At 44.1% G+C, this 18,865-nt stretch overlaps 1 protein-coding gene across 2 annotated transcripts in view; it reads right to left on the reverse strand.

Annotated features, from left to right (window-relative positions):
• nfasca (neurofascin homolog (chicken) a) overlaps nucleotides 1-18,865 on the reverse strand; it is a 176,415-nt gene that overhangs the window by 151,041 nt on the left and 6,509 nt on the right. The window lies entirely within an intron of this gene.

Here is an 18,865-nt window from a genome sequence, read left to right on the forward strand (position 1 = left end):
GACAACAGCAAGTGGAATAATGATGACGAGGAAGTGGAAGAAGGAAATGGCGGAAAAGGAAGCTCACAGACTGATGGTGCATAATATGGCACTTGCGGTGAGAGCGATGCAGGCTCGGACAGCAGTAGGTGATAAGAAGGAGACAGGTAAGTGTGCGAAAAACAGAAAGAATACGGAGGCTCGTCCGTCCCTGCCTGAAGCGCCCCCACCACCGCCTCCTGTCCAGGCCCCGGTCTGGCGGATAAGGGGAGGAGAGTTAGATGTGGAGGAAGAAAGGGAAGACACTGGGTATTTATTGGGAGACTTAGAGCAGTGGAAGATGGAGGCAGGGAGTCAGACATCTACACCGTTAGAGACGCAGAGGGAGTGAGAATAAGGCCAGTTTAAGGGACGAGGGAACAGTAAGTCAAAAGAAGGTGGAGCCATTTCAGGTGAGACAGGATAGGGAACGTAAGGAGAGACAGGATCAGTGGGATAGAGAGGGAGAGACATTGATTGACTTAGGGATAGATGAGGAAGATGTAGTGGAGAATGAGAATGGGCAAGATGGGGTGGGGGTCACCCTGAGAGGTCAGCTGCAGGTGCATGAGCCACAGCAAGCACCCAGATATCTGTTGAGAAGCCATGCTCCAGCCCCACCCATACAAGCGCCCCTCTTGATAAAAGGGGGAAGGCACCAGTACAGACCATGGTCATTTGCGGATATGAATGGAATAGTGGAAAAACTCCCACATCCTACAGAGGAAGGAGGTAAGTGGTTAAATAAGTTTGAACAAATTACACAGGGACAAAAAGTGGCCTTAGGTGACTGGAGAGCTCTGATGGGACAGGTACTCTCAGTTTGGGATGTCAATCAAATTGAAGAAAGTGCTGGATGCATCCACTCACCAGACTGCACCCCATTTTTTGAGTTGGCCACTCAAATTGGGAAAGCAATGCGTGTAAAGTTCCCAGCCCCGGCGCGGGCTACGCACCTTCTCACATTTGCCCCTAAAGCAGGTGAGAGGCCAACTACATATCTTAATCGATGTAAAGACGAAGGGACTAACTCCGTGGGGGTTCATCCACATTCAGAGAAAATTCAGGAGGAACTTTTCCGGAAGGCGGTGCTGGGAGGAGCCCCTAAGTCCGTGAGAGACAGCATGGCAGATAATCCTGATATACCTGGGAGTAACTCAGCTGTCTGGGAAAGGCATTTTCTCCATCACCTGCAGAGGGTGCAGGATAAGGAAGATCAGGAGAATTTGGAGGTCGAGGAGCTGAAAAAGCAATTGTTGAAGTTACAGCTGGGAAAAGCCAGGCAGGAGGTTAATCAGGAGAAACACAAAGACAAAAAAGCCAAACAACTGCTCCAGTGCATGCTGAAACTCCTGACCAGTTCCCAGCTCCTCCTTGGGTTCCATCACCACACCACCACCCTCCACCAGTAAATTATCCAGCAGTGAATTATCCAATAAATTATGGCTACGCACCGCGTGGGGGATTCGCGGGAGGATACGGGGGCGTCCCAAGAGGATGGTTCATGGGCGGAACAGGGCGAGGCAGTGGCCTGATATGTTATGGTTGTGGCCAACCCGGTCACATCATCAGAGAGTGCCCAATGTATTACCAACGTCCTCCAGGCGGCCCGCAGAGAGGAAACAGAGGCTGTGGGCGTGGAGGTCCACCCAGAGCTACACATCAGGCTCCTAACCCGAACATGGCACCACCTGGTCCAGTAGGACAATATCCCCTCAGCCAAGGGGAGGGGAACCTGTATTGATGAGGCCCACAGAGAAGACCTCACATTGGGAGGGCAGACCCAATGATCACAGTCCAGGTCGAGGATAAACAGCTGCCTTTTTTAGTGGACACAGGGGCCACCTACTCCACCTTAAACACTAAGGTGGAGCATACGGAGATGTCATCAGAAGCTGTCGACCTAGTAGGTTTCTCTGGGGTACCAACAAAGCTGCCACTTACCATTCCTCTTTGTGTCTCAGTGGCGACACAGACACACACACATCAGTTTGTCTGTTCTGAACACTCCCCCACTAACCTGCTGGGAAGAGACTTGCTTATTAAATTGGGAGCTTCAGTTTTGTGCTCCCAGGAGGGAGTGGTTGTGACTTTTCGAAATGGTGATTCACATAACTGCTCTGTGAATGGATTGATGAGTAATGGACAGTGGCTATTGGCGGAAGACCGGGCCACACAAGCGCCCCATCCAGGGGCGGACATATATTGGGGCTTATTACGACCTAAAACCCCAAGGGGGTGGACTATTCTCCCTGTTCTCGTCCTGGAAGCCCTGGATCTCTCCAATAGCGCCCTACGCTCCTCCAACGGACCCCCTGCATGTGACTCTTTTCTATGATCGAAACCAGACGGATTGGTATCAGTCCATTTTTGACTCCAAGTTGGAAGGTAAAATGTGGGATATTAACCCTCTGGGGTCGACCCACGCGCCGGCGCGTTTTGACGCATCTTTTTCTGATAAGGCCGAAACAAACTTAAATTACTCCGTCAATTCTGATCGTACAGATAAAAGAAGTATATCATTCAAATCTGTAAAGGGTCTAGTTTTAGTGGTATACCATCATAATAACAACAAAACGTTGTGCTTTTTTTAAATAAAGAAAGCCGACAGGGTGCGCTCTCGGACTTTTCTGTCTCTGCCATTTCTCTTCACAGACGCGTAAATAAAACAACCAGAATCTCAGCGAATACTTGCCTCATAAAAATAAGAATTATATGGCTAGAAAGCTTGAAATGTTTTCTTTTGAGTGAAACAATTCAAGTCAAAAACAAATCATCACTTTTTATTTAATCCGTATGAACGTAAGGAGAAGTCCGTTTTTTCCCGTCTCACCTCATTACAGGTAATGCGGTCCCGCCTTGTACACTGTCCACTGTTCACATGTAAATAATCTCAGGTGAACCAGGTAAATATGTGCACGCCCCCGAGAAATGACACAAAATATCAAACTTCATCATAGAATTTACTCACTTTTTCGACGTGTTTGGATGATGGCGCGTTACGCACGTGAAGCGGCGCTCCTTACATTCCTCACAGAGACAAATAGTTTAGCTTATCCTCAGAGTAAAAACACTGATTTTAACTCAAATGAGGATCGTTTGCTCCTCATTGTGTTGTATTGTACAGCACTAATCCGTCCCATCTACATTGACTGAAAGACTCATTATGCGCGCCTTTGTCTGGACGTTCAGTGCGTCTTTTGTGTTCTCAGGTACATCACATGACTATTCATCCTCAGACACACCCTCTTGCATATGGCCTTTCTGGACAAAAAGTGTCTTAGAAAATTTAAATCAGTGTATTGTTTACTGTGAATGTGTGAACAAGATGACATTCACAGCACTCTGAAGTAAACACTTTAGCCTACAACATGCTGGTCTCCAAAGTCTTGTGAACCAATGTTCTGTTTGTGTTTTATGGTCTTATTTCAGTGACTAAAAAATTGTAGTTTTTCACTAGCCATGCATAAACACTTTTTTCTCAAAAACACAATAATGTATAAACTTGAAGCTCACATATTATTGTAGCCAATTTTGTGCTGATTACAGTGTTATCAGACTTTAGACATTAATATGTTTAAAAAACACTGAAAAAAGCACAAATGTCAGGACATGTCAAAATTTGTCCAGGCCCCAAAAACCCCCAGAGGGTTAAAACCACGTCGATTTTGGTGGGAACAAAGGGTGTGGTTGGAGTGGTGGAGCTTAACGAGGACCAAAAGGTATGGTATGAAATGGGGCATGAGGCTTGCCCACATGTGTCTCTCTTGCTGCATCCCGAACATCAGGCTAAAGATTTGGGCCCAATGACTAAAACCCTGCTGTCGGCCATGGACTGGGCTCCCACCCAGTTGCCGGACGTGTGGTTCTCTCCATCTCACAACGCTTACAAAATTAATCGGGAAGCCAGAGATCAGGTCTTATTGGAACATCAAACCATCACTCGCCATCATGGCAGGGAAAAATCTGATCATGAATTCGTTCCCCAGATGTTACAGGAACTGCCTGTTTCATTATGGTCGACGGGTCCCACGGACGTGGGTTTCTGTCATGAGTTGGAGCCTATCTCCTTCTCAGTTAAAGACACATTTCCCATTTGGCAACCTCAGTATCCGCATAAACCAGTTGCTGAAGAAGGTATCGCCGAAACGATTGATGGGTTAAAGCGTGTTGGAGTATTGGAGCCTTCCACTGCGGCCTGGAACACCCCAATACTCCCGGTAGAAAAACAGGGGACAGGTAAGTTTCGAATGGCACATGATTTGCGGAGAATTAATGCGTTAGTGACGACACCAACTGTCCCTGTTCCAAATCCTTACACTGCCTTGGCATCACTATCTCCCGAGTATCAGTGGTTCTCTTGTATTGACTTGGCAAATGCCTTTTTCTGTTTGCCATTGGCAGAAGAATGTCGTGACATTTTTTCATTTACGTTCCGAGGCGAACGGCTGCGATACACCAGACTCCCACAGGGTTTTCTCTTGTCACCTGGCCTTTTCAATCATGCGTTGCGTCAGCTCATGGAAGGTCTGCAGCTTCCACCTAACGTTGTTTTGGTTCAATATGTTGATGATTTGCTTTTGGCCGCTGCCACTCCTGAGGACTGCCTGGAAGGCACGCGTCGCGTGCTGCTTAAGCTCCATGACATTGGCTTTAAAGTCGGTAAATCTAAGTTGCAGTTGTGCCGCCGACAGGTTTCTTTTTTAGGCCGTTTGATATCTGCGTCTGGCTCAGGGTTGTCGCCCCAGCATCGAACTTCCATTCTTCATCATCCCAAGCCCATGACAGTTAAACAGATGTTATCCTTTCTGGGCCTTACGGGGTTCAGCCATCATTTCATCCCGGCATACAGTGAGCATACGGCTCCTTTGCGTGCTATGGTCCAGCAAGCGGGACCTAAAAATTTAACAGCACCCCTTGATTGGAATGAATCTGCCGAACGCTCCTTTATTGACCTCAAAGGAGCTTTGTCACGTGCTGCTGATTTGGCTATTCCAGACTACTCTCAGCCGTTCTTTCTGGATGTTTCTGAAGCTGAACACACGGTAAACGGTGTTCTGTTCCAGAAACAAAGGGGGAGTAGAAAAGTACTTATGTACATCAGTATTCTGCTTGATAACATGGAAAAAACGACATCCACCATGTACCAGGCATGCGGCAGGAGTGGCAAAGGTCATCCAGAAAACTGCACACATCGTAATGGGACATGCGCTTACCGTTTTAACGACGCACAGTGTGGTCTCATTTGTTAATTCGGCTGCCTTCACCATGACATCTTTGAGACAGAATAGGATAGCGAAAATCTTAGTCAGTCCACACATCACCTACACACATGAGGGCATCAACATGGCAGAACAGATGATGGAGGGTGAGCCCCACCAGTGTGAGGAAAGAATAATCAGGGAGATCAAAATCAGGCCAGATCTTAGCAGTATAGAGTTAGAAGGAGAAGCGGAGACAGTTTTTACAGATGGATGCTGTTACAGGCATCCCACTGAGGGACTGAAGGCAGGATATGCAGTTATCAGGGAGGCAGAGATTCTTAAGGCAGAAAGGCTCAGGGAAAGACCATCGGCCCAGTTAGCTGAACTGAAAGCAGTGATCGAAGCACTCAAATGGGGAAAAGGGAAAAGGATTAACATCTACACAGACTCAGCCTATGTGGTAGGAGCAGCCCAGACAGAACTTAAGCAGTGGGTCCGAGCAGGATTTCAGACAGCTTCCCAACAGCCTATCAAACATGAGGAAGAAATGAGAGAATTGGCGGAAGTACTGTTGGGACCACAAGCGGTGGCCATCATCAAATGTAAGGGACATGACAGGGCCACAACCAGAGTAGCGTGGGGGAATCAGAGAGCAGAGGAGGCTAAGAGAGTGGTAGGTTATCAAGCACACATGATGGGTCTCACTTCAGGGAGGGGGGTAACGGACATTCTGCCCCCGCTGACCAGCGCCCTGATTGAAGAAGCACAACAGGAAGCCTCCCCGTTGGAAAAATCAGTATGGAAACACAGAGGAGCAACAGAAAATGGAGGACTATGGAGAGCACCGGATGGAAGACTGGTTTTGCCACCAAAACTAAAAGACAGCATTTTGGCTGAAGCACATCTTTTCTTTTCTTTCTTCCAGACATGACTCGGCAGTACGTCCAGGCTTGTGACATCTGCCGAGGACATAATGTAAAGCCTACAGTAAGACCACAGGAAGGCACTTTTCCCATTAATACAAGACCAGGAGACGAGGTAATTATTGATTTCACAGATATGGGAGAACGAGTGGAAGGTAAGAGATATTTGTTGGTCCTGGTGGATGCCTACACAGGTTGGCCAGAGGCATGGCCGGCAAAGAGTGAAGACAGCAAAACTGTTATCAAATGTTTGACTAACCATTACATTCCACAGCATGGGTTTCCTAGCTGTCAGGTCTGACAATGGAACTCACTTTAAAAATGAGGACCTGAGAAGGGTTGAAGCAATGCTAGGCTTAAAGCATGCATTTGGCACTGTGTATCATCCACAATCGCAGGGAAAAGTGGAGCGCATGAACCAAACTCTGAAAACTAAATTGGCTAAAATCTGTGCACAGACAAAACTTAATTGGATACAAGCGCTCCCTATAGCCCTACTAGGCATAAGGGGGGCTGTAAATCGGGTTACAGGGTTCACTCCATATGAATTGTTGACAGGGTGCCAGCTCCCGGGACCAGGACCTGGACTAAGGTTTGAGGAGCCTCCTAGGAGAGGCTATAGGCCGTATTATGATCAACTAAAGGCTCTTGTCTCAGCTTTCTCCACACAGATCACAGAAGCAGCAAAGGAAACAGGAGACGCAGGAGCAGGGCCTCATACGGCCGAGTGGATGTTGCTGAAGGTCATCAAACGCAAGTGGTCGGAACCACGCTGGACGGGACCGTTCAGAGTGGTGGAGAGGAAATCTCATGCAGTGAGGCTGCAAGGGAAAGGTGATGTATGGTATCACTGGAGTATGTGCACACCAGCAGAGGAGCCAGGTAAACAATTAAGTGACATCAAAGAGGCTCTTGGTGCTGAGGCAAACACAGAAGGGGACTCAAAATCATAGGTGAGAAGGTTTGAAGTTTGTTGTTTCAGCGACGGACAGAGACACGGAGTGAAATAAGACTTTGAGTCCGGAAAGACTGTTTGCTAAACCATACCGCCAGCATTTTTATTCAGATTTTATGGTTTTATATCTTTATACTTTTATATTTTTTGCTACATTTGTATTGCCTGCTTTTTCTATAATCGAATCAGTGTGTTTTTATTAATCTTACAGTAGGGCAGCATGGATCTGCCATATAAGAAAATAACCATAGTTGCCGTAGTAGGTCTTAGCCTAATGATAGTGTTGGGAATATTTTCTTGGGAGAAACATGAGAGTGACCAGACCACTGAGACGAGAGGTAAGAGATCTGTGAAAATTAGTGATTACTGTTTGCTCAATTACGGAGGGATTGAGCTGACGTATGTCAGGGGCTCTCCGACTACTTTTCAATTTGACCTGTGTTCTGTCATCTCCTGCGGCAGGTACCCGGCGGCGTGGAGAGGGTATGATCTTTATCTGTGTGGCTACTATGGTTTTAATGATATGTGTCTTCGTAATCAGGATTCTCCTAGCATGTGTCCAACTTGGGGGGCGGTAGCAGCTTCCACTGATCCACATTGGTTACCCTCCACTCCCCGTGGCATGGATCCACGGTGGCAGATTTTTCTGCAATAACGAAGCCCACGACAAAAATCCAGTGGGGCTCACTATTGGCCAGTCATTCACTTACCCCTTTTTAGAGCACCAGGGACAGAGATATGTCTATTTGGTCCTCGGAGTGGATGTTTCTGGCACCGATCCAATGGGCGTCATCAAAATTAATCTGATAGACCCTCCTCCACTTAACCAGGCCCACATCACGACACCGGCAGTTCCATCAGGTAATACTTGACACAGAAATTGAGGTACCAGGTACAGTTCTGCCATTAGATTACAGTAAAATTACCACTACTGATGTAGTCCAATTGGCAACTGGGTATGGGGATAAAAATTTATGGTTGGATTGGTTAATTGGTACAGTTAAAGAAAGAGGGATGGGGGATTGTGTGGCCTGTTCTGCACCTAGTCCAATTCTTTTTACAGAGCCAGCACCTTTGTACCCAGATGTTGACCAGTGGGGCTTTCATTGTATGTTGGCACTCACTAAGGAGGCCTCACCCATTAAGTGCTCTACCCTAGCGGCAATCTTTCCACCTATTTTGAATGATACTAGGGCACCGACTTTCACTCCAAAAGCAGCTAATTATACATGCTTTGTTTCTAGTCAATCAGGAATTCCATTGAGTCATCTGCCGGTCTCATGGTGTGGGAGGAACATCACGGTAAATGCTACATTGTTGGGGTCATGGGCCCGAGGTGACTTGTACTGGTTCTGTGGTGGAGGTAGGTTACACGTCCGTTTGCCCTCATCTTGGCAGGGCACCTGTGCTATGGTTCGTTTAGGGGTTCCAGTAGCACTAATTGGACATGTTAATAATGCTTCTAAGTTTCCCCTAGGTCTCACTCACTCACGTCCAGCGGCACTCACCCAGAGACGACAACGAAACGTCCTCCTCTCTGGGCAACGTATGCCTGACTTCGATCTCACCCAGGGCAGCCCCACATACATTGATGCAATTGGGGTTCCAAGGGGGGGTACCTGATGAATTCAAATTGGCAGACCAAGTGGCGACAGGGTTTGAAAATTTACCTATAATTTCAGCATTCTTTCCAGTCACCCCCAACAAAAATGTAGACCGCATCAATTATGTACATTACAATCTGCTACGATTAACTAACATTACCAGGGATGCGATTGAGGGCCTCGCAGAGCAATTAGGTCCCACTTCCCTGATGACAGTACAGAACAGAATGGCACTGGATATGTTATTGGCTGAAAAAGGGGGTGTATGTTCTATGTTTGGGGGTCAGTGTTGTACTTTCATTCCTAACAATACAGCTCCAGATGGATCCGTTGCTAAGGCTCTGGCGCGCTTGAGGGCCCTGTCGAGGGAGATGCAGGAACAATCAGGTATTAATGACCCATTGGATGATTGGTTCAGTCGCATGTTTGGTAAATGGAAAACTGCAATAGTTTCTGTTCTTCTTTCTCTCACTGGTATGGTCACTGCTCTGGTATTGTGTGGCTGTTGTTGTATCCCCTGTATTAGATCTCTTTGTCACAGACTCATCGTGACTACCATTGAGGGCCAGCAGGTGGCTCACCAGTTGCCCCTGCTTACTCCGAAGGGGGAGGTGATGATGTTTGAGGAGGAAGACGTCACAATGGCTGTACAATAAAATTTCCATATTTGTGGGTTGGTCTCTCGGAGGAGGAGAGACCAAAAGGGGGAATTGTGGGAATCGTTACTTCTATTACATTACAGCTTAAGGTATAACTTCTATTATATTACAGCTCAAGATTCCTTCTATTACATTACAGCTTAAGATATAACTTCTATTATATTACACCTCAAGGTACAAGGTAGTATTAGCTTACATTTTGGTAGTATTAGCTTACATTTATCATATTATGGATTTTAAGGCATCATTACAGTATAATCATGAAGCATTCTAGTAGGTGTGAAACAGTAGTAGTTTAGACATGGACTTGTTTTTCAGTAATTGCAAGGTTTCCCACGGGATGAGAAGTAAATTAGACATAACATCAAATAGGATGTGCCTGGTGTTTTTGTTGTTGAACTCTGTCTTACAGGGCAGGTTGACCTCTGCCAGGAGGCATAGCAACAGGGGGATACCTCGGGACATCCCAACGTTTTCAACTTATGGGAGAAGAACACGCCAGCTTCCTAAAGATTGCACATTTCATTCTGTAATATTATCACCGGGTTAAGGGAAAAATAGTTAGTCAGACTTCGTGCCCTGACAGAGACTGTTATTGGCTAGGGAAAGTTTGACCCGGAGCTCTGTAACTGCTTTATTCAGTGTGTTTTATTAAACGGCTTATTTGAGACCATATTCATCTCCTCCGTTTCATCAATCAAACGAATACGCGGAACTGAGGGAGAAAATACCAGTTCCAACATATGTTAGTGGCCACAAACATGTTTGTGTTCTTCAGAATGAATATGAATTTTCAGCAGTTTCATACATCAGTATAAGAATCACAATTTTCAGACATACTCTCCTGCCTTTTCTGATTTTTCTGTTCATATAGTCTGTGGTCTCAGTGGAGACTGAGGCCTGGAGCAGTACCAGACTCCTGGATGCTTCACTCACTCCTCTGTTCTCTCTATCCTCTTTTTATCCTCTCCACCTGGCAGCCTGCCAGACAGCTCTGTGCCACGGGCTGTCACCCCAGACATTTCCAATCTTTAGTTTTCTATTTTCATCCTTACATCTTCGCATGTCGCTCTTTTCTCTCTCTCTCTCTCTCTTTTCCTTCTCACCATTCATCTGTTCTCTCTCTCTCTCTGTTTCTCTCTCTCATTCCTCCCTGCCTTCTGAGGAAACAAGACTTTGTGAGAGGATTTTAAAAATAGAAGCTGCTGAAAAGCAAAACGTGATGGACACATATGGCACAGCCCAGATAACCTAAGAGGAACAGCAGACAGAGGGGGAAGGAAATGAAAAGATTGTCTACTGAAGAACATCTGTAGACTGGAATAATGTAGTCCCTTCACCAGAAAACACATTTCACTTACTTTGTTTCTAGAAACAAAAACTAGTAACTATAAAAATATATAACATGACCAATCTGGGTCTCAACAGCTTTCAATATATGAAAAAGAGCCAAGAAACAAAAGCAACCTGAAAAAAAAAAAACTCACAAAAATGGAACAGTATGATCTTCCCATTGCTACCCATTTTCTTCAGGGAAGACATTTAAGAATGAATGCATGCACACAGTTGGACTAAACTGTATTGCAGCTTTAGTAATGGGCTCATTATAATGCAACCACAGAGGGGCACAATCCAGTGTCTTCATGTGCTGGTCCCAAGTCCAGGTAAATGCAGAGGGGTGTGTCAGGAAAAGCATTCGATGTAAAAATTTCAGCCAAATCAAACATGCAAATCACAAATATGACTTCCATACCGGATCGGTCGCGGCCCGGGTTAACAATGACCGGCTCTGGTGCTGTTGACCTACACGGTGCCAGTGGAAATTGGACTACTGTTGGTCGAAGAAGGAGAGGAGGAAGGCGTGTTCGTGGGCAAAGAGAGAAGAGGAAGGGCAGGAGTGTAGGACTTAGAGTAGGGACTTTGAATGTAGGGACTTTGTCAGGGAAAACTAGAGAGTTGGCTGATATGATGGAGAGAAGAAAGGTGGAAATCTTGTGTGTTCAGGAGACCAGGTGGAAAGGTAGCAAGGCCTATAAATTAGCAGATTTCAAGCTGTTTTATCATGGTGTGGGTGGAAAGAGGAATGGAGTAGGAGTTATCTTGAAGGAGGATTTTGCTAGGAATGTTCTGGAGGTGAAGAGAGTGTCAGATAGGGTGATGAGTCTGAAGCTGGAAGTTGAAGGTGTGATGTTGAATGCTGTCAGTGGTTATGCCCCACAGGTAGGATGTGAGTTAGAAAGAAGGGGAAATTCTGGAGGGAGATGGATGAGGTGATTCGGGTATCCCTAGTGGTGAGAGAGTGGTGATTGGGGCAGACTTCAACGGACATGTTGGTGAGGGAAACAGAGGTGACGAGGAAGTGATGGGTAAGTTTGGTATGCAGGACAGGAATGCAGAAGAACAGATGGTGGTAGACTTCTCAAAAGGATGGAAATGGCTGTAGTGAACATATTCTTCCAGAAAAGGGAGGAGCATAGGGTGACATATAAGAGTGGAGGCAGGAGCACACAAGTTGATTACGTCCTGTGCAGATGTTCCAATCTGAAAGATATCAGTGACTGCAAAGTAGTGGCTGGGGAGAGTGTAGCCAGACAGCATAGGATGGTGGTGTGTAGGATGACACTGGTGGTGAGGAAGATGAAGAGGACAAAGGCAGAGCAGGGGACCAAGTGGTGGAAGTTGAAAAAGGAAGAGTGTTGTGTAGCTTTCAGGGAGGAGCTGAAACAGGCTCTTGGATGTCAGGAGGTTCTTCCAGATGACTGGACAGCTACAGCTAAAGTGATCAGGGAGACAGGTAGGAGGGTACTTGGTGAGTCATCTGGAAAGAGGAAAGCAGATAAGGAGACTTTGTGGAATGAGGAAGTTCAGGAGTGTGTTAAGAGGAAAAGGTTAGCTAAGAAGAAGTGGGACACTGAGAGGACAGAAGAGAACAGACAGGAGTACTGGGAGATGCAGCGCAACGTGAAGGTAGAGGTGGATTTGAACAGGCTGGCGAGGCAGAGAGACAGAGATAGGAAGGATGTGCAGCAGGGTTAGGGTGATTAAGGACAGGGATGGAAATGTGTTGACAGGTGCCACAAGTGTGATGGAAAGATGGAAGGAATACTTTGAAGAGTTGATGAATGAGGAAGTGTTAGAGAGCACAGAGTAGAAGAGGTGACTGTTGTGGAGCAGGAAGTAGCAAAGATCAGTAAGGATGAAGTGAGGAAGGTGTTGAAGAGGATGAAGAGTGGAAAGGCAGTTGGTCCAGTCGAAATACCTGTGGAAGTATGGAAGTGTTTAGGAGAGGTGGCAGCAGAGTTTTTGACTGGGCTACTTACGGATGCCTGAGGAATGGAAAAGTGTACTGGTACCCATCTTTAAGAACAAGGGAGACGTGCAGAGTTGTGGAAACTACAGAGGAATAAAGATGATGAGTCACACAATGAAGTTATGAGAAAGAGTAGGGGAGGCTAGGCTGAGGTCAAAAGTGAGCATTTGTGAGCAACAGTATGGTTTCATGCCAAGAAAGAGTACCACAGATGCAATATTTGCTTTGAGAATGCTGATGGAGAAGTACAGAGAAGGCCAGAAGGAGCTGCAGTGTCTTTGTAGATTTGGAAAAAGCGGATGACAAGGTGCAGAGAGAGGAGCTGTGGTTTTGTATGAGGAAGTCTGGAGTGGCAGAGAAGTATGTTCGAGTGGTGCAGGACATGTATGAGAGCTGTAAGACAGTGGTGAGGTGTGCTGTAGGGGTGACAGAGGAGTTCAAGGTAGAGGTGGGACTGCACCAAGGATCGGCTTTGAGCCCCTTCTTGTTTGCTGTGGTGATGGACAGGCTGACAGATGAGGTTAGACAGGAATCTCCATGGACCATAATGTTTGCAGATGACATTTCCATCTGTAGCGAGAGCAGGGAGCAGGTGGAGCAAATATCTAGAGAGGTGGAGGTTTGCTCTGGAAACGAGAGGAATGAAGGTTAGCCGCAGTAAAACAGAGTGCATGTGTGTAAATGAGAGGGACTCAAGTAGAACGGTGAGGTTTACAGGGAGTAGAGGTGAAGAAGGTGGAGAATTTTAAGTACCTAGGGTCAACAGTCCAGAGCAACGGAGAGTGTGGAAAAGAAGTGAAGAGACGTGTGCAAGCAGGTTGGAATGGGTGGAGGAAAGTGTTCAGTGTTGAGATGGTTTGGACATGTTCGGAGGAGGGACAGTGAATACATTGGTATAAGGATGCTGAGGTTAGAGCTGCCAGGAAGGAGGTCTACAGGAAGCCCAAAGAGGAGGTTCTTGGATGTAGTGAAGGAGGACATGAGGATTAGTTGGTGATTAGTTGGTGTGGGTGAGGAAGATACAGAGGATAGGGTTGAATGGAGGCAGATGATTTGCTGTGGCGACCCCTGAAGGGAGCAGCCGAAAGGAAAAGAAGTAATGTGTTCATGATAATGGTGTAACAAAAAGCTAATCAAAAACAGGGCAGTTTGTTTTAACAGTACAATATCAAAAGGCACCCAAAACTTGGCCTTAGAACAATTTATACACAATATTAAATATTAAACGCCAATATTTACAGAGTTACCACACACTGCCACGTTGCCTGCCATAATAAACGATTACAAGTTAGAGCAATTACTTATTTGTGTCTTTTGTAAAAACTGATATATTGTGGGGCACAATTACATACTTGTAAAAGGAGCGACACTGGTGTATAAAGGTGCTGCATTTGGGTGACTACTGCTTGATTCATGCACTCAACAGTTTGGAAAATGTCCTTGCTTTCCCTCATGCCCAAGGCTAGATGAGAACATTATAAAGACAGATTTTATACAGGTTAGTTAGACAGACAGACAGACAGACAGATAGACAGATAGACAGATAGACAGATAGACAGATAGATAGATAGATAGATAGATAGATAGATAGATAGATAGATAGATAGATAGATAGATAGATAGATAGATAGATACTTTATTCATCCCCCATAGGGGAAATTCAGGTTTGGTTGCACCTTAAAAATGGAAAACCGCCTAGATACATATTATGTTCCGATTGAGGCCATGGTGATTCTCTAAACTACATACTGACCTGTGGTTCGTACTACAATAGCGCCAGGCAAAGAACTGAAACTCACCCAGGAGGGGAGTTGTTCTAAATCCCATGGCAAGTTAGCAACACACACATACCTAAACGACACACCATGCCAGACGATCACAGTGATGCCAGTGGGCTTCCCTAATGCTGAATTAATTTACTGTACCTATCTCTGGGCACTGTCCCATTTTACCCACAATCCACCTGGCCTCGTTATGTCCCATCTGTACTGGCTGTTCCATTTAACTGAACAGGAGCCAGGAAAGGGAATCACTATAGAAGCAGCCACACAGTGTGTTGTTGATGGTGTATACTACAAACAATGTACTTTCTGTACTGGGCTTTGATTAATAAAGGGGTTTAAAGGCAGATATCCATTTTTGTAACAATATAACATGTGTAACTGATCTGTAGTGATGCATTGAGTGTGTTGTTGTCAGAATGGAACTGCCTGTATGAACCATCACGGAGGACATGTATTATATGTTACAACACTAGCATCTGCTGGTCAAATACCTGAACTGCAGCACTGCATAATACAACTTTCAGCAGGAACCTAGAGCTTTTAATAAGAAACTTTAGGAAAATTATTACAGGATTATAGCTACTTAGACAATTCACAGATATACAACCTCTTTTTTTATATATGTTCTTTATGAAAAGTTACAAAACGCTGTTTGGTTCAAAGGTCCAACTTAAAATTGCTCTATTGCCATGCCTCGTAACAGAAATAAAACAAAACATTTCTACACTCATACGCAGCAACCTCTCAGCTTACAATAAGCATGATAGAAAAACAATTTTAACTTTTAAAATGACTAACCTTACATTTTCCATTACAGTTGTAAAAATCTTCAATCCACACATACAGTACATACATTGCACCTGTGTCAGGAACTGTATGATTGTGTGAGTGTTGGAATAGGCAAGCCTAAAGTTGTATGATCTTCAATAGGTCTTTGATATGGAATAAAATGGCCTCATCATCCATCACATGGCAGAGTGTGCCCAGACTACATTCTAAGATATTTTAACTGTGTAGCCATACTATTTTATATGCAGACATCTACAGCAGCACACAGTAGAACAGCAGTGACCTACAATTATTGTGTTAAGACAATGAAGCCATGCTTGTGGGGGAGCAGTGGGTTGCACATGTTATGACACATTATAGAACATTTTTACTGATGCCATTAGTGTCCCCAAGTGAAAAAAATATATATTTTTGTGTATTTTCTAAAAGTAAGATGAAATCACTTAACATATCACATTCACATATCATTGTGTACTTTACAAGAAATTTTAAGCACTGCAATATTTAATGAGTTAGTGAATTAGTGGGCTCATTTTCAGAAAAAATACAAAAAGACTTTTTTCAAATTTCAAACAACATTCTATAGTATTTCATACATACTTAAAATGAGATCAGAGAATATTTCAAGTACATCTACTTTGGCTTAAAGTGAATTTGTAATACACTGTAAGTTTAATGTTAGTATATATTTTTTATTTTTTTATTTTTATTTTTTATTTGCAACAAGTATACCTGAAATGTTTCAAGTATATTTTAAAAGTAGTGTACTATTTTGGTAAGCAAAATAGCCAATAATACATGAAAAATATTCTTTTACTGGACTAGATTTATAGTGCAGCTTGGAGTGTATTAAGTGCAACTTAAAGCAACACTATATAAATTTGCATAGTGTTGCAGCCTATGCAAGCCTGCACAGGCTGCAGCGGCGGTAGAATTCGTCTGGTTAAGAGTTGTTCTACCACTGAAATAATTTTAGAGGAGATCGAAAAACTATATAGTGTTGCTTTAAGTAATGATGTCATTTCAATATACTTTGCAAAGATTTACTTTGAATAAGTTATTTTTGTATTAGTAATTTAACATACTTTTGGAAAATATAATTAAATATACTTACAAATATGTTGAAGTGGTCTCTGGAAATATCTTCAAATGGGTATCCAGCCTGTGCACTGCTTCCTCTCCTGTCAGTTATCAGATGAAGTCAGTCATACTGCTGATAATTGACACTTTTGGGTCAGATTTCTCTGGACAGGAACACAAACACCTTCTTCTGCATCTGGTTATGACTTTATTGCATTTTTAAGCATCCTGTGTACATCTTCCATCATAACCCACAAGATCAATGTCGTTACAGAACCCCAATGACAATGAAACATCTGTTGACAGATGGCACAATCCCACTGAAACATACAAGATTTGGCTCCAGACCATGGTAACATGGAAGCTATTTTGACTGCCATGGCATTTTTAATTCATGGTGGAAAAAACATATTCTCTTCAGAATCTACTCTAGATTTGCAGCTGTCAGGGTATTGTGGCCCATGTTCAATAAGAACTTCAAAGGCAGACAGACAGGAAAGCAGGTAAATAATTTTGAACATATTATATTTAAATCTCCAGTTTTATAACATTGACATCTGACAGCTAACCAGACGACTGTGGTTATACTGGATGTAAGTGTGTGGAAATGCTGTGATCAGGGCAGTCCTGCAAAAGAGTGCCCCAGAGCTTTCTCAAGCTTGTGGTAGAAATTTCTTTAAGTTTGAGAGTTGCTAATTCTCAGAAACAACCACAAGTGTGATGTATCATCTCAGTTTAATCACGGGCCCGGAGAGGACGTCCTTGCAGAAAGTCCTCTCCCGTCTGGGTTACAAGAGTAGTTTATATACCATACGTCAAACTAATCCTGAACAGACCCCCACATTGTTTGTTCAGGTACTATCTTCAGTCTTCTTACCATCAAAGAAACAAATTGTTGGCAGTTATTTACAACTTCCTACCCTAAAACACTAAACCAATAAAACAGACAGAACCACATACCATGAAAGGGTCAAGCAAACATTCAACCCCCACATTGGTTTAAGTTAGTGACCATTTGCTCTGTCGTAAAATCCCACAAGCTCTGTCAAACTGGATATGAAGCTGTCATTTTTAGGACTGCGTGCAGGTGATTTCATGGGTCATGTATTGTCTACCTGAAGGGTTCAGTTTTTGTCTGCTCAGAGCAGAGGATCGTTTCCTCCTGCTCTCAGAGTAATTTAAAAGGTGCCTGGTAAACCCCAAGCAGACTGTCATATAGCTTTTACTCAAATTGGCTTTCTTCTTTCATCATCTTTACTTTTGGTCACAGAGTCATACAGGAGACTGTGGAACCAAAAACAGAGAAAGGAAAAACCTGCAACCTCATGTATATAGGGTGTCTCTGTAACCACATGGTTATGAGGGTGCACCTCTGCAGGGAACTTCTGAGATTCTGTTACAGGAACCTTTGGGTTCTTGGTCACTGTACTGTATGAATATGAAACTACTTCATCAAGTGTAATGATAACCCTCCCTAGTTCACCGGTGTGCATGGATTGATATACTGTTGAAAAGAGGTGTGTAAAAAACTATCAAACTCTGCAGTAAATGGTGAACAATTGCATTTACATGTCCATCTCATTATTCTTTTTGATGTTGTAAAGACACAACAGGTCCTACATGCAAAAGGGTGTTAAGAAGCGTCACCTGGCTGCAAAGTACAGTTGGTATAGACGGGAGTGGCGCTCGGTCGTGAGAAACAAACTTTCTCAGGATATTGAGTTTTAAAAAAAGATTGTCTGATTCTCTGGCATGCATAATCAAAGCACACAGAAGAGGTTGATATCAGAAAAAGATCTCACATTGGAAAGAGCATTGTCTGCCTTGATGTCAGAGGAGACAGCAGAGAAAGAAGCTTTGGAGGTACAGAAGAGGAGTGTGGATGGTATGTATAAATGTCTCTGAATGATAAAAACGACAGATGTTACAGATGTGGGAAAACCTCCCATGGTGCAAGTAACGGTTGGTTTCAGGACAAGAAGGGCACACTGGGAACGTGTGTAAACAAAAATCAGCAAACACAAAAACAAAAACTGCAGCAGTCCAGAAAAACAAAGAACAGGGCTACTAAAATGTCCAGTATGTCACTAAGAGTGAAAGTGGATCAGAAACAGGCACAAATGGACTGCCTAGTCTACAGTTGCACAGTATAACTAAAGAAGGAAACTCTGAGTCACTCCAGAAGTGGCTGGTGTAAAGTTAAAGAAGGAATTAGACACAGGATCAGCTGTATCTCTTATTTCCAGAGCTGATTACAAGGAAATATTCCCCACAATAGAACTAAATCACATAAGGCCCATCTAGTACCATATGCACTGCACCCAAAAGTGGAAGCTGAACTCAAAACTTAGTGGACTCTCAGAGGTTACAATGGAGTGATTCGGTTACACCCATTTTTTCTGTTATCAAGAAAGGAAAGACTGAAACTGCTTGTATACTGTATGAGGTGACTTTAAGGTCAGCATCAATCCTGTGCTGCACATGGTGTAGTACCCCCTGCCATGTATAGAGGACATCTTGGCTTCATTGTCTGGAGAAG

Source organism: Mastacembelus armatus, chromosome 5 (assembly GCF_900324485.2).
Source record: "Mastacembelus armatus chromosome 5, fMasArm1.2, whole genome shotgun sequence".
Taxonomy (NCBI): Eukaryota; Metazoa; Chordata; class Actinopteri; order Synbranchiformes; family Mastacembelidae; genus Mastacembelus; species Mastacembelus armatus.